Source organism: Odocoileus virginianus, chromosome 6 (genome assembly GCF_023699985.2).
Source record: "Odocoileus virginianus isolate 20LAN1187 ecotype Illinois chromosome 6, Ovbor_1.2, whole genome shotgun sequence".
NCBI lineage: Eukaryota > Metazoa > Chordata > Mammalia > Artiodactyla > Cervidae > Odocoileus > Odocoileus virginianus.
Genome location: NC_069679.1, coordinates 24,525,618 through 24,539,419, shown reverse-complemented (window position 1 = coordinate 24,539,419; position 13,802 = coordinate 24,525,618).

Genomic DNA, 13,802 nt, shown 5'->3' with positions numbered 1-13,802 from the left:
CATGGGGAAGTCACAGAAATTTATTGTAAATTTTAAAAATAATTTTATCTATGTATTTATTAGATACGCTGGTCTTCGTTGCTGCAAGGGCTTTTCTCTAGCTGAGGAGAGCAGGGCTACTCTCTAGTTGTATACAGGCTTCTCGTTGCAGTGGCTGTTTTGTAGTGGAGCACAGGCTCTAGGCTGTGTGGGCTCAGTAGTTGTGGCTCCCAGGCTTCAGAGTGCTGGCTCAATAGCTGTGGTTCACGCGCTTAGATGCTCCATGGCATATGGGTTCTTCCCAGATCAGGGATCGAACACATGTCTCCTACACTGGCAGGTGTATTCTTTATCACCAAACCACCAGGGAAGCCCCAGACATTATTTCTTGAATAAGTATGTCTGTAGGTGGAAGTTTGTGGGTATACTGTGGCAGAAATCTGAAACCTAGACAGAGAATTTTGTCCTAAAACTTTTTGAGAAGGATCTTTATATATGTTTTGTAATACTATTGGAGCCTAGTTATTTCAATAAAGTAGTCTTTGTGATGCTACTTAACCAAAATATCAGTATATTATATACTTATAACTTCTAACTAAAATATAAGTAAGAAAGATATTCATTTTAGTTCAGCTACTCATATCAATGACTGTACAATCAATGACTGCAACTATGCTAACTACAGCTAGTTCCACTACAGTGCAGAATATGTGTTCCTATAGCTCTATGCAAAATTGCACAAGAGCCACAGGGCTAATGGAGAAAATGTGACTGGGAGCACAATAATCCTAAACTCCACTGTGACACATGAGAAAGACAGACCTAGTAAAAATGGTGATGTAGTTTTATACATGTTCAGTGGTTAAGAAACACATAAATGCTACAATAAGCATGGAGTTTCCCTGGTGGCTCAATGCTAAAGAATCTGTCTGCTAATGTAGGAGATGCGGGTTTGATCCCTGGAGAAGGAAATGGCTACCCACTCCGGTATACTTGCCTGGGAAATGCCATGGACAGAGAAGCCTGGCAGGCTATAGTCCATGGGGTCACAAAAGAGTTGGGCACGACTTAGCAACTAAACAACAACCTTGTGGAAGTGGGTGTCAGAAAGGTGGCAAGATAAATTACGGTGAATAGGAAGAAGGAAGTTACTGAAATGAGAGCAAAAGTTGTACCAGTGGATGTGCTTCATCACACATGTGGTGAACTGCAGTAGCTGGTAGGTATTTCTAGGCCCACACTAGGTATGTGCATATGTGTATTCTTACATAGCTCAGTTCAGCTGGGTGCACATAGAAGATTTAAAATTTGCTTTATGCTCAGATTGTTCCCTGATATACCAATTATGTCAAGACGAATACACATTTTCAAAACAAGGGAGTGTGGCAGAACCTGTTGTATAAGTGAAAGAGCTCACGATGGTTAAAGCTTACGTATTGTGAACCCTTATTATGTGCCAAGCTTTTGTGTTACTTAACTCATTAAATTCTATTAACCCTATGAAATAGGTACTCTTATTACGCCTGGCTTGTGGCTGAGGACAGGAATCACAGCAGGGTGAAATAACTTGCCCAAGCCCACAGAACTAAGCTGGTAAGACCCCAGCTCCTGTTCACTTAACCCTCTGCTCTTCTCCCTTCTCTGCTAAAAGGAAAGTAACTAGCTTTGAATTCTAAACCTGAACTTTAAAAAGCTGCAGAAACTGCCGGATTTTCCTGGCATATAGTTTACCGCCTGATATTAATAGCAAAATGGGTGAATGCCTTCATATCACTAGGATGTTCACTGATATGAACGAAAGGGCCTGAGGATGGAGGAGCTGTGTGAGCTTTGTCAGAAGAATCAGATTCATTAACTCACCTGTGCTTTGTCCTTTCTTGTTTCCTAGGCAGAATCTTCACAATGTGATCCTAGAAATCAGCGGGTAGGGAAGGGGCAAATAAACTATTGTACAAAGGAACGTACCTGTGCTTGGCTAGGGGTAGGTATATATTTGGTGAGGTTAAACCCTATCACATTTTCATGATTAACAGTTACAGAAGTGAAACTTGTCCTTCAGGACAGGAATTCGCCATTTACCTTCCAACATTCTTTGTTTCCCTGAGCAAAACCCTGCACTGATGTCATTTTATCCCCTTGTTTTTTTATTTCCCCCCCTTAGCTTGATACTGGCTTCTTTCTTCTCTGGTCATTCTACGATGCTGTAATGGGGGCTGTTTTTCTTTTGTTTTGTTCCCTCTTTCCCTTCCCACACCCCTCTTTTCTGGGGGATGGGGTGCAGGTGAATTATGATGGTGGTAGAAAGTGGTATGTAGAGAAGAGTAGAGAAGCCACTCTAGGCTTTGAGATGATAATAAACAATCTCTTCTCATTTATTCTTACTATTAAAAGTGAACCTTTCTTTGCAAATATTATTTGTCTCAAATTATTTAAAAATTAGAAATTACACAAACTACATTTTAATTTTATCAATGAGTGTTTATTTCTTTTAGAAAATATAAAAATTCTCCTGTGCAACCAGAATTGGTAACAATTGCTCAAGCCCAGTGGTTCTCAATTCTGGTTGCAGGTTAGAATCAATATTTGGGCTTCCCAGATGGCAACAGTGGTAAAGAACCCCCCTGCCAAAGAAAGAGACAAAAAAGACACAGGTTAGATCCTTGGATGGGAAGATCCCCTGGAGGAGGGCTTGGTAACCCACTCCAGTATTCTTGCCTGGAGAATCCCATGGACAGAGGAGCCTAACAAAATATCGTCCATAGGGTTGCAAAGAGTTGAACACTACTGATGTGACTGAGCATGCACACTCACACACACTCAGGCTCAGTGGTTCCCAACTCTGTTTGTATTTAGGATTAATACTTGGGGAGAGTGTTAAAATTACTTAAAAATAACAGCAAAGCCCTGTGCATCCCTTCTCCCCACAAAAGAACCAGAAGCTACAATGAGTGAACCAAGGCAAGGATTTCTACCTCTATTACTAGACAAGGACTGTGCTGGAGAGCATAGTCATTCATTTACTCATTCATCCATTTATTCATCATTATTTATTTAGCTACCAAGTGCCAGGCATGAGAGAGGAATAAGAAGGTGATTAAATAAGTGCTCTGGAAATAGAAGACCCAGAGAACTGAAAGATGTGTAGGAAGGATTTGGGTGGAGAAGTGGAATGAGGGACTATGATGGAAAGAATTATCTGGATAGAGATGATCAATCCTAAGGTGGGAAGGAGGCTGAGACTTCCAAGGAAGTTTGCAAAAGACTGGTTAGACTGGGAGATGGATGACTGACAGAGAAAACAGTTCTTGTGTGACTTGCCTGTCTCACCTTGGGCAGCCACAGGGTATACCCATCAGATATTCCACCTCACTCCTCTCCCCCGCTTCTCTGAGGCTCTTCCGCCCACAGCTGCTCTTTCTTCAGTGACTTCACCTCAGCCTTTTCCTCGACTGCTCTGTCCATAATAGGTTTCCTCTGTGGTCACTTCTGTGCAGTGGCATCTTTTCCTCAGCTCTTCAAGAAACTTTGAAGGGAAAAAGGGAATTAGGTCAAAGAAGGCTCTGGGGAGTTAGGTTCTGCTCTTGGCTTTGATACTAAGTGCCTCTAGCAACTCAGGCAAGTATTTTTCTGGTCTTCATGGTCTTCAGCTTCCTCACCAATAGGATGAGAAAGTAGGTCAGGGGGATCTACAAAGCCTCTTCAAATTGGAACCTTATCTTCATTTTTAATTAAAAAAATATTTTATCAAAGTATAGTTGATTTATGATGTATTAATTTCTGCTGTATAGAAAAATGGTTTATACAGATATGTACATTGCTTTTCATGTTCTTTTCCATTATGTTTTATCATAGGATACTGAATATAGTTCCTGTGCTATACAGTAGGATCTTATTATTTATCCACTGTATATATAACAGTTTGCATCTGCTAATCCCAGACTCCCAATCAATCCCTCCCCCACCCCCTTCCTCCTTAGCAACCATAAGTCTGTTCTCTATGTCTGTGAGTCTTTTTCTGTGAAACCTTACCTTCTAAAAAGGCCCTTTTTAAACCAAGTGTCTTCATCTAGAAATAACAGACTGGCAATTTAGTTACATGATTCATTTTAAAAGCTATGGCTAGGGCATAATACTAGTTGAGAAATAAACATTTTACTGCAGATATTTAAAACTGAGATGCCCTATTTGTAGGTAATAGTATAAATATGAATAGTATAATCCAGTGACCTAATTTCAGTTTACTTCCATAGATACAGATGCTGCTTTTGTTAAATAACAAAAAGTTCCTCAGACATGTAGTATAAGAACATGGAATCTTAATGTGTCATGATGTGGTGAGCTCTGAGTTAAAAAAGATCCAGTCACTCAAAATAACAATGCTCAGTTTTCGCTAAGAAGTAGTTTATCTAAAAATCCAAGAATATCAAATGTTGGTATTTCTCAGGAATTACTGTTGGGAAGATAAATTGGAACCACTATTTTGGAAAGCCATTTGGCAGTATCTCCTGAAGCTCAATGCACATATACCTTCTGAGTCAGCAGATACACCTTCATTGTGTATCCAACAGAAGTGAGTACATTTGTTCACTAAAAGACATGTACAGCATACTTATAATTAGTAGTAGGCCAAAAGTGGATACTACTCAAATGCCTACCAACAGTGGAAGTGATAAACAAAATGTCACCTGTTCATTCAGTGGGATCCTACAAAATGAGAATGAAGAATCTACAAAAGCACATCACAGTGTGGATGAAATTCACAAGCATAATGTTGAGTGACAAAAGTCATACACAAAAGAGCATATAGTGTGACTCCATTTACATATAAAACAAAACTATTAGAAGTCAGAATGGTGTTTACCTCTGGGTGAGTTGGTGGACATTAGGGAGCATGGTACAAGGCTTCTGGATCTTAATCAGTGTCTTGGATTGTGGGGTGTTTACACTGGTGTGTTCAGTTTGTGAAAATGTATATAAGGTATACACTTAGGTTATAGATGTTTCTGTATTTACATTTTTATTTCAAGAACATTTTTAGAAAGGATTTGCCATTTATTTATTCATTTGATCCACAATTCTAGAAGATAAGAAGCACGGGTAACTTTTCTTCAGTTTTGTAGAAAGAAAACATACTCAGGTCCAAGTTCTCTGGGCAAATTATTGGTAGAGTTGGGTCAGGTATGTAAATCTCCTGGGGAGGAGGTAGTTGGGCCCCGTGGGAGGAACTCACCCAGTGCCTGATGCAGAGTAGATGCTCAATAAATGTCCTCTGAAGTTGGATCATAGACTGGTTCTGTCCAATCTAACAAGGCCATCACCTTGCTCTGGGAGTGACCATTTGTTCTGGTGGTCTGATGCCCCTGATGGAGCAAGTGCGTTTCTCCTCAGAGAGGAATGGAGATGAGCCTTGAGTCAAATGTCCCAAGAAGCTGCCAAAATACCTGTGGAGAATTGTATAACTTTGTCCCTCTAGGGCTTAGAAGAGAATGAGTCAGACACTCAGTTCTTAGACATGGTGCCTAGTTAAACAGGAAGAAGGCTAACTTAGGCAGAGATCCATGTATGTGATCTTGGATAAATTGCTGAACTTCTTTGGGGGTAACAGTTTGAAATGCATATTTAATACTCCCTACCTAGGACCATGTGATCCTTCTGTGGTTCACCTTCTGAGACTCCTGCATTTTATGCCCTCCTAAATGTCTAATCAGATTCTCATTATTTTCAAGGGCATCTGACTGTTTTTTCAAACTTGACAATTTCCTTGTTTTTTTTTTAAGATCAAATTTTGATTAATTTAATTTGTAATAGAAATGCGGATATACCCAATTTTCTGCCTGTCATCACAGATCAGAAAGGAGATGCACCAACAAGTTACGTAGTGTAACCAAGGTCCTGATCAACTTGTTGACTATTTTTCTTCCAAAAATGTAAAACAGAAGTTTCCTTGTCAGCATAATATTCCAGTTATTTATTATGTGGTTCAAGAAAAGATAAGAAGTCCTAGAAATGGAATCTGTTATTGCTTGGATAATAAAAACTCAGGACCTTCTTTGGGAAAAAATGGAGAATGATAAAACGCCTTGATTTAGGGTTTGGCTGTGATGTCAAGGTCAGCCAATGAGCACAGAGGGAATCTGAGAAAAATAAAGCGATAAATAGAAGCAGATGTTTGGAAAATCTGGACTATTGCTAGTGAAGTTAGCAGTCAAAATTTCAGGGTTAGATCTATCATCCTAATAAGGTTATAATGAAAAGCATTTAAATTGGTGTTCAAAAACTGTCAGAACTATAGTCAATTATACTTTACCATGAAGTGGCATTTTCCAGACTATGCTGTAAACTTTGTATCTGAGATACTTTTTTTTGCTGAATCCTTGTCAGGGTATTTCCCAAGATTAGCTGCCATGGACTCCTGTTAACTCAAGATCTTTATTTCAAATAAGCATAAGAGACATGTGATGGGAAAGGGAAAGGAAGTAGACAGAGCTGAGACATTATGGTTTCTGATTGGTCAAGCCTCTATGTTCTCAGAAGCAAATTTCTTTTTATCTTTAGATCCTTCTGATGGCAAGAAATAGAAAAGTTCTGTCTTATATTTAAATTACCAAAGGCTGTCATTTGAAAAGTTTGAACAGCCTAACAGAGGAAATAGATCACTAATAACTGAATCAAAAAGAAGTAAAGGAGACAGCTTAGAGACAGGACACTTGGAATCCCTCAGATGGAAGGCTGGTTAACAAAGTAAGCCCAAATGGCCAAGAAGAGCAGTTGACGCCAAGCCAAGTTTTAGGGAACTGAAAAAGAAAGTAAGTGATCAAGGTTAGTGAGAAGGGCTTAAAACAATTGATATTGACAGTTTGCTCCCCAAAATCATTATCTGATTTTCTGCTTAATTTTCAAAAAGGGCAGTGTTTCATAATAGAAAAAATCAAGAAAACATGATTATGATTATCTTGATACAAAGTCTTGATTTCATTCAGTTGAATCCCTGCCTTAGTGCTTGCTGCTTGTGGCTTTGGGTTTGTTGCTTAGCCTCTTGAAGCCTCACTTTCTTCAGCTGTAAATTGGAGACATAATAGTGTCTACTTCATTGGATTTGAGGTTTCCATGAGATGAATATAAATTGCTTATTTTAGAGCCTAAATGATGTATGAAAGTGAAAGTGAATTCGCTCAGTCATGTCCGACTCTTTGCAACCCCATGGACTGTAGCCTACCAGGTTCCTCCATCTATGGGATTTTCCAGGCAAGAGTACTGGAGTGGTCTGCTATTTCCATCTCCAAAATGATGTATTAAGAGCATTAAATGTTTTTATCTATGATAGTGATGATGATGAACTCCTCTTTTTTCTTTCCTCTACCTTGATGTAATCTCTACCTCATCTTACAAAAGATCATACATTGCTTAAAATGTTGCAAATAAGTAAAATCTTATTTTGTCTGTTTTGCTTATACTATGTCTCAGTTCAAGGGAAAATTGAAAGAAAATTGTGAGGGTTGAGATGGTTTTGAAGGGTTTTGTATTTTAGGTCTTTGTTGCACCATGAAGGCTTTCTCTACTTGCAGTGAGTAGGGGTTACTCTCTAGTTGTGGTGTGCAGGCTTCTCATTGCAGTGGCTTCTTTTGTTACTGAGCGTGAACTCAGGAGTGTGAAAGCTTCTGTAGTTGTGGTACACAGGCTTAGTTGCCTCTCACCATATGGGATCTCCCAAGACCAGGAATTGAACCCATGTGCCCTGTATTGGTAGGCAGAGTCTTAACCACTGGACCACCAGGGAAGCCTTTAAAGTATATATATATACTATTTTCTGTAAGATGGTATAGAAAACCTGAACAAACTTTTTGGCCAACCCAATATATATAATAGTATAAAATATGCTTAAGGTTGTTTTACTTTATATATATTTTATATAATAGTATAAAAGTGTATTTGCTATTTTCTTTTTAAGTAGAGTTAGAAAGCTTTTAAGAAGAGAGTTGGAACCAGAGTGAAAGATATCAAAGATGTAAGTTAGTGATCTATAGCAATCAAAGTCTTAATGAAAAAACAAAGGTTTATTCAAAATAGTGCAATCCAAGGAGAGTTTAGTTGGAAAGGTGGGGTTGCATGTAAAATTTAAGATAGTATTTATTCAGAGGCCTGAAGGTTTGAGAGGAAGAGGAGGTCATGGGAACCCAGAAGAAAGAGTTTTAGACCAGGCTGCCTAGAGGGATCCTGGAGAAGACCAAAGACCTCTACTGAGGGACATAGTCAGCCTGCGGTGACCTCATGGGGACAGAACCCAGAACTGGGGAAATGAAGATTCTGAAATCACTCTCTTTTTTCCCTCCCATATCCTTCTGGGCTTCAAATGGACTAAAAAGAATTGGAGTGCTATTCATGTTTTCCCACAGGCCCTTCTCTCTTCAGGAGCAGAAAGAGGATGGGCAAGTATGGTGGGGTGAACATTTTAGGCAGAGAGGACCATCAGGTTGCTAAGTGTCACTGAAATGTTAACTAAAATCCAAAGCAAAAAAGGGATAGAATCAGTTATAAAATCCATGTCATCTACAAACCATGTCATTTTTTTCTCCGAAGCTTTTCTAGGCAGTTCCAGTTTTAAGTGATAGTCTGCAAAACTGTCCAATTTGTTAAATATTTATTGTTATATGAGACTGTTGGCTATAGATCAATTAAATTTGGGAAACGTCTGGGAAAAATAATAATTTTGGTTTTAGAAGTTGGCCCAATCTGTACTTTCTGAAAAATAAATAAAATAGATAATAAAATGACTTTTAAAGGCAACTTGATTGAGACAATAAAATGCTTCCATTTTTATCAAGGAGATTTTTTAACTCTTCTATCATGAGCGTAAGTAGACATTAAAAAAAAAAGTTACAGACCATTGGATATAGGTTTAAAAGAAAGGGGACCAAATCATATTGATTTATCCCCCTCTGAGTTATTTACTGATGTAAATAACTAGATTTACATTTAAATTCTAGAGGGCCAAGTTTCATGGTGGTAAAGTGCAAGAAAAATAAAAAAAAATGGCATTCTTATCTGAGCACACACAGCTTGGCCCATGAGTGAATCTTGATGACAGAAATGGAACCTAAGGAAGGTGGGGAAAAGATAGAGGTCATATTACACTGGTCTTGACAGATCTTTCTTCTGGGTGAAAAGACTGTAAGAGGAATCAGTTGTGGAAGCAATATCCCCTATATCTGTTTTGATAGTTTGAAAGCCAAATAGGACAAAGTACATAGACCATAGAGCAGCGATTTGCATAGCTCTCTTTGGAACAATCTCTAGTGTTTGGAAAATATAATTGTGTAAGATGAAGGAAATACAGTACTAGATATATGATTGTTAATGGCATTAACAGACAACTTTGCATGTTGTCTACAGTTCAGTATAGTTACTATACTGCTATAGCTGCTACAGTCGTGTCTGACTCTTTGTGACCCCATGGACTGCAGGCCTCAGGTCTCCCTGTCCATCACCAACTCCTGGAGTTTACTCAAACTCATGTCCATTGAGTCGGTGATGCCATCCAACCATCTCATCCTCTGTTGTCCCCTTCTCCTCCTGCCTTCAATCTTCCCCAGCATCAGGGTCTTTTCCAATGAGTCAGTTTTTCACATCAGGTGGCCAAAGTATTGGAGTTTTAGCTTCAGCATCACTCCTTCCAATGAATATTCAGGATGATTTCCTTTAGGATGGACTGGTTGGATATCCTTGCTGTCCAAGGGACTCTCTAGAGTCTTCTCAAACACCACAGTTCAAAAGCATCAATTCTTCGGCACTCAGCTTTCTTTATAGTCCAACTTTAATATTCACACGTGACTACTGGAAAAACCATAGCTTTGACTAAATGGACCTTTGTTGGCAAAGTAATGTCTCTGCTTTTTAATATGCTGTCTAGGTTGGTCATAACTTTTCTTCCCAGGAGTGAGCGTCTTTTAATTTCATGGCTGCTGTCACCATCTGCCGTGATTTTGGAACCCAAAAAATAAAGTTTGTCACTGTTTCCATTGCTTCCCCATCTGTTTGCCATGAAGTGATAGGACTAGATGCCATGATCTTAGTTTTCTGAATGTTGAGTTTTAAGCCAACTTTTTCACTCTCTTCTTTCACTTTCATGAAGAGGCTCTTTAGTTCTTCGCTTTCTGCCTTAAGGGTGATGTCATCTGCATATCTGAGGTTATTGATATTTCTCTTGGCAATCTTGATTCCAGCTTGTGCTTCATCCAGTCCAGCATTTCTCATGCTGTTCTCTGCATATAAGTTAAATAAGCAGGGTGACAAAACAACCTTGATATACTCCTTTCCCGATTTGGAACCAATCTGTTCCATGTCCAGTTCCAACTGTTGCTTCCTGACCTGCATACAGATTTCTCATGAGGCAGGTCAGGTGGTCTGGCATTCCCATCTCTTGAAGAATTTTCCACAGTTTGTTGTGATCCACACAGTCAAAGGCTTTGGCATAGTCAATAAAGCAGAAGTAGATGTTTTTCTGGAACTCTCTTGCTTTCCTGATGATCCAACAGATGTTGGAGTTACACTTTATAAATTTTCATGTGTGGAATTATGGAAGCCTCACAACAGTTCTGTGAGACACTATCTATCCTTTTTGTAAGTTAGAAGTGAAAAACCAGGGAGATTGAGAACATCTTCCAGGTCACGAACTGATAAATATTCTTGTGGGAAGAGTGATTGGAGGTAGTGAGAATCAAGCATGGGAACATAAATTCAAGTCTCCTAAATACATTTTTAAATAAAATCAAGCATCTTGGTTTATAAATTTGTACTGAATACCTTTTATATTCATGATGATCACATAATATTTGCTGATGAATGAATAATTGCAGGAAAAAATTATGCATATGAGAACCTTGTTTATTGCTCATTTATCTCCTGAGAAGCTTGTTCTTGAGACAACACATATCAATGTAGAGGGTGTACAGGGTAGGATTCCATGCACATTATTTCCATCTCCATGGATGTGTTTGAGTAGTTGAGAAAGCTGTGGCTTGGACTCCCTGGTTGCTGGCGGGGCCTGCCAGCTTGCAGGAGTCAGCGTGTGTGGTAGTTAAAGAGAAGTTCAAAACCCAAGCTGCCTGGGAGGCCTGGAGGCCTTACCACCCAAGGTGACAGGCCTTGACAATCACAGGCAGGCCAGGAGCATCCTTAACCTGAGGGCATACAGCCTCAGAGTCATAGGTCAAATGTCAGATGACACCTTGACAGCCTTGCGCCTGTAATTATCCCTAATGAGTCCTCTGCAGGAGGTGTCTTCTGCAAACACAAGGGTCACCCAGTATCCTTGCCCTTTTTGGAATCTTTGCATTTATTAACAGGCCCAAGGGTGTCTACTCAAGCAGCCAGATTGCCTCTGGAACCCATCTGCGCCTTTAAATCTGGAACATGCTTTCAGTGACAGGAAATCTTTAGAGAGAAGTTAAATATCTATCCTGACTAATCCCAAACTCTGCCTCTAATGCCCCCATTGTAGGTTCAGACATTTCTTTCATGACTCCCAGACACCAGCTTGGGAAGCCCCAGAAAAAGACGACTTGGGACTAAGACCGTGACTCCTTTATTGTGCTTGGCACAGCCTGTCTGTGGAACTAAAGTTCCACAGAACCCATCAATCCCCTCAAATCTGCGCTGGGGCATCCTTGACTCCAGTGTGAGTGAGAACGGCCACGACAGGGCAAAAACCTGTAGCTGCCCCATTTATTTCTCTGGAAGACCTTGAACCCATGGCAGCCTGAGGAATACAGGCCCCAGGCAGGGAGCACGGCCACCAGCCCTGAGGGCAGGACTCCAGGAGCCTCACCTGAAACCCCACCAAAGGGAGGGCGCCTTGGTTCTGGGAACATTGAAGACTTGGTGTCCTTCATGGCATGAACACAGGGTTTGGAGCTTGGCTGATCTGTTTGAAGCTCTCCACCAACACTTAAATGGAATATGGTTTTAGACAAGTTTTCAGTTTCTCTGAACTTCAGTTTCCCAAGAAATAATAACTTCTTGGTAAGACTGCTGAGGTGATTCCATGTGGATTTCTACAAAGACAGTAGGCTCAAGACAGCTTCCTAGGGCATTTCTAACTATGAAGATAATCTGGATTTCTGAAGCATCTTTTTCAAGGTGCCCAAATAGCTCTGACCTGTGTGGTCTCCATCAGCCTCAAAGTAGTCCTTTGAGAGTGTAAAGAGCAGCTCTGGACACCATTATGTGAAAAGAAAAAGTACAATACTAGGAAACTATGACTTTTGTGTAATATCACACCATCAGGTAGAACCAGGATGAACTGTTCTGTCCAAGACTTTATCCAGAAAACTTTTCCAAATCCTATTTTGTAAACATTCTTACAATGTCTGAACAGAAAAGATTCAGGTGAGTCACAAGAGGAAGAGCTGTTTGTTCTCGCTGAGACTGGCTGCCCAGGGGAAGTTACGCAACCTCTGCGCCAGAAGGATTTAGGGGATACTAATCACGCAAATAGAACTCCTGCTGGAAAAACAATACATCTACCTCCACACCATTAATCTAACTAAATGATGTAATCAGCTTCCCTGTTAGAGTCATCAGCTGTGATTATTGGAGGGAACAACGTTATGAAATACTTGGAAACCATTGAAAACAATGTAGGACCTCTGTCTGTAAGTACTGAGATATGGTTTATCAAAAATGTGCAGAGCAGTATGTAAAATATGGTTGCATTTTTGAAAAAAGAATATATACAATTTACATGATATACATACAGGATCAAATCAGTCAGATTGCAAATTAAATGATGGTTTGAATTTGTCTCTGAGAGTGTGTTTGGAATGGGGAATAGGTAGAGAGCATTTTTTTAAAAACACATTTGCCCACCTATTTACATTTTTACTGTTAAGACGTATGACTTTTAAAAATTACAGAATACCAAAATTTGGGGAAAAGACAATATCTAGCATCATACCTAGTATTTATCTTATACTTAGATATACACTGAATAAGAACTTGGGGAGTTCCATAATAATTTCCTTGTAAAATAATAATAATGGTAGCAATAATTCTAAATCCCACATGAAAGCTCTGTTTATAAAATGTAAAGTCTTTTATATGTATTATGATATTTGGATTTCCCACAGACTTCTGAATTGTGCAGAGAAAATCACTTTACAAATTGGGATTTTTGAGGCTCTCGAAGATAAAATAATTTTCCCAAAGTCATATGTAAGTGGTACTGGGATAGTACTCTTGTTATTTGATTTTTCATTTATTCTTTTGTCAAAGATTTTTTGAGTTCCCTCTGTGTGCTATGTCCTCTGTTCTCTCCACAGCACCACATGCACTGCAACTTGCAAAATAAAGACATGAAAATACAAAAGCGCAGAGTCAGCACCTGAAAATGATTTAAAAATCATTTGCCAATAGATCACTCTCAGATGCAAATTTTTTGTTTACTCTCACCAAGTACCTTTATAACACTTAATAACCTATGACAGACTTTATTTATTAAACAAAAGTTTCAGCTTATTTTTCCAAAGAATGAGATTGCTGGTTTCCACATTAGTTTTTCTTCTCTGTATCATTTACTTAAAGAGAGATTATTATATGATTTTTTTGTTCATCTTCTGCTTTATGAAATAGTCAAATGTCCACACAATCCTTTGTTTCTCTCTTCCAAGGCAGACTAATTTTCCTTCATTTTTGTACAGAGGGAGAGGAAAGGATTGAGCCTAAAAGATGGCACAATCATCCACAAGATCAGAAAACTTCATAAATTTATCCCTGAAGGAAAATCTCTTTCTATAGTGCCTCAATTCGCTTAATGTTTGTGGTCTGGC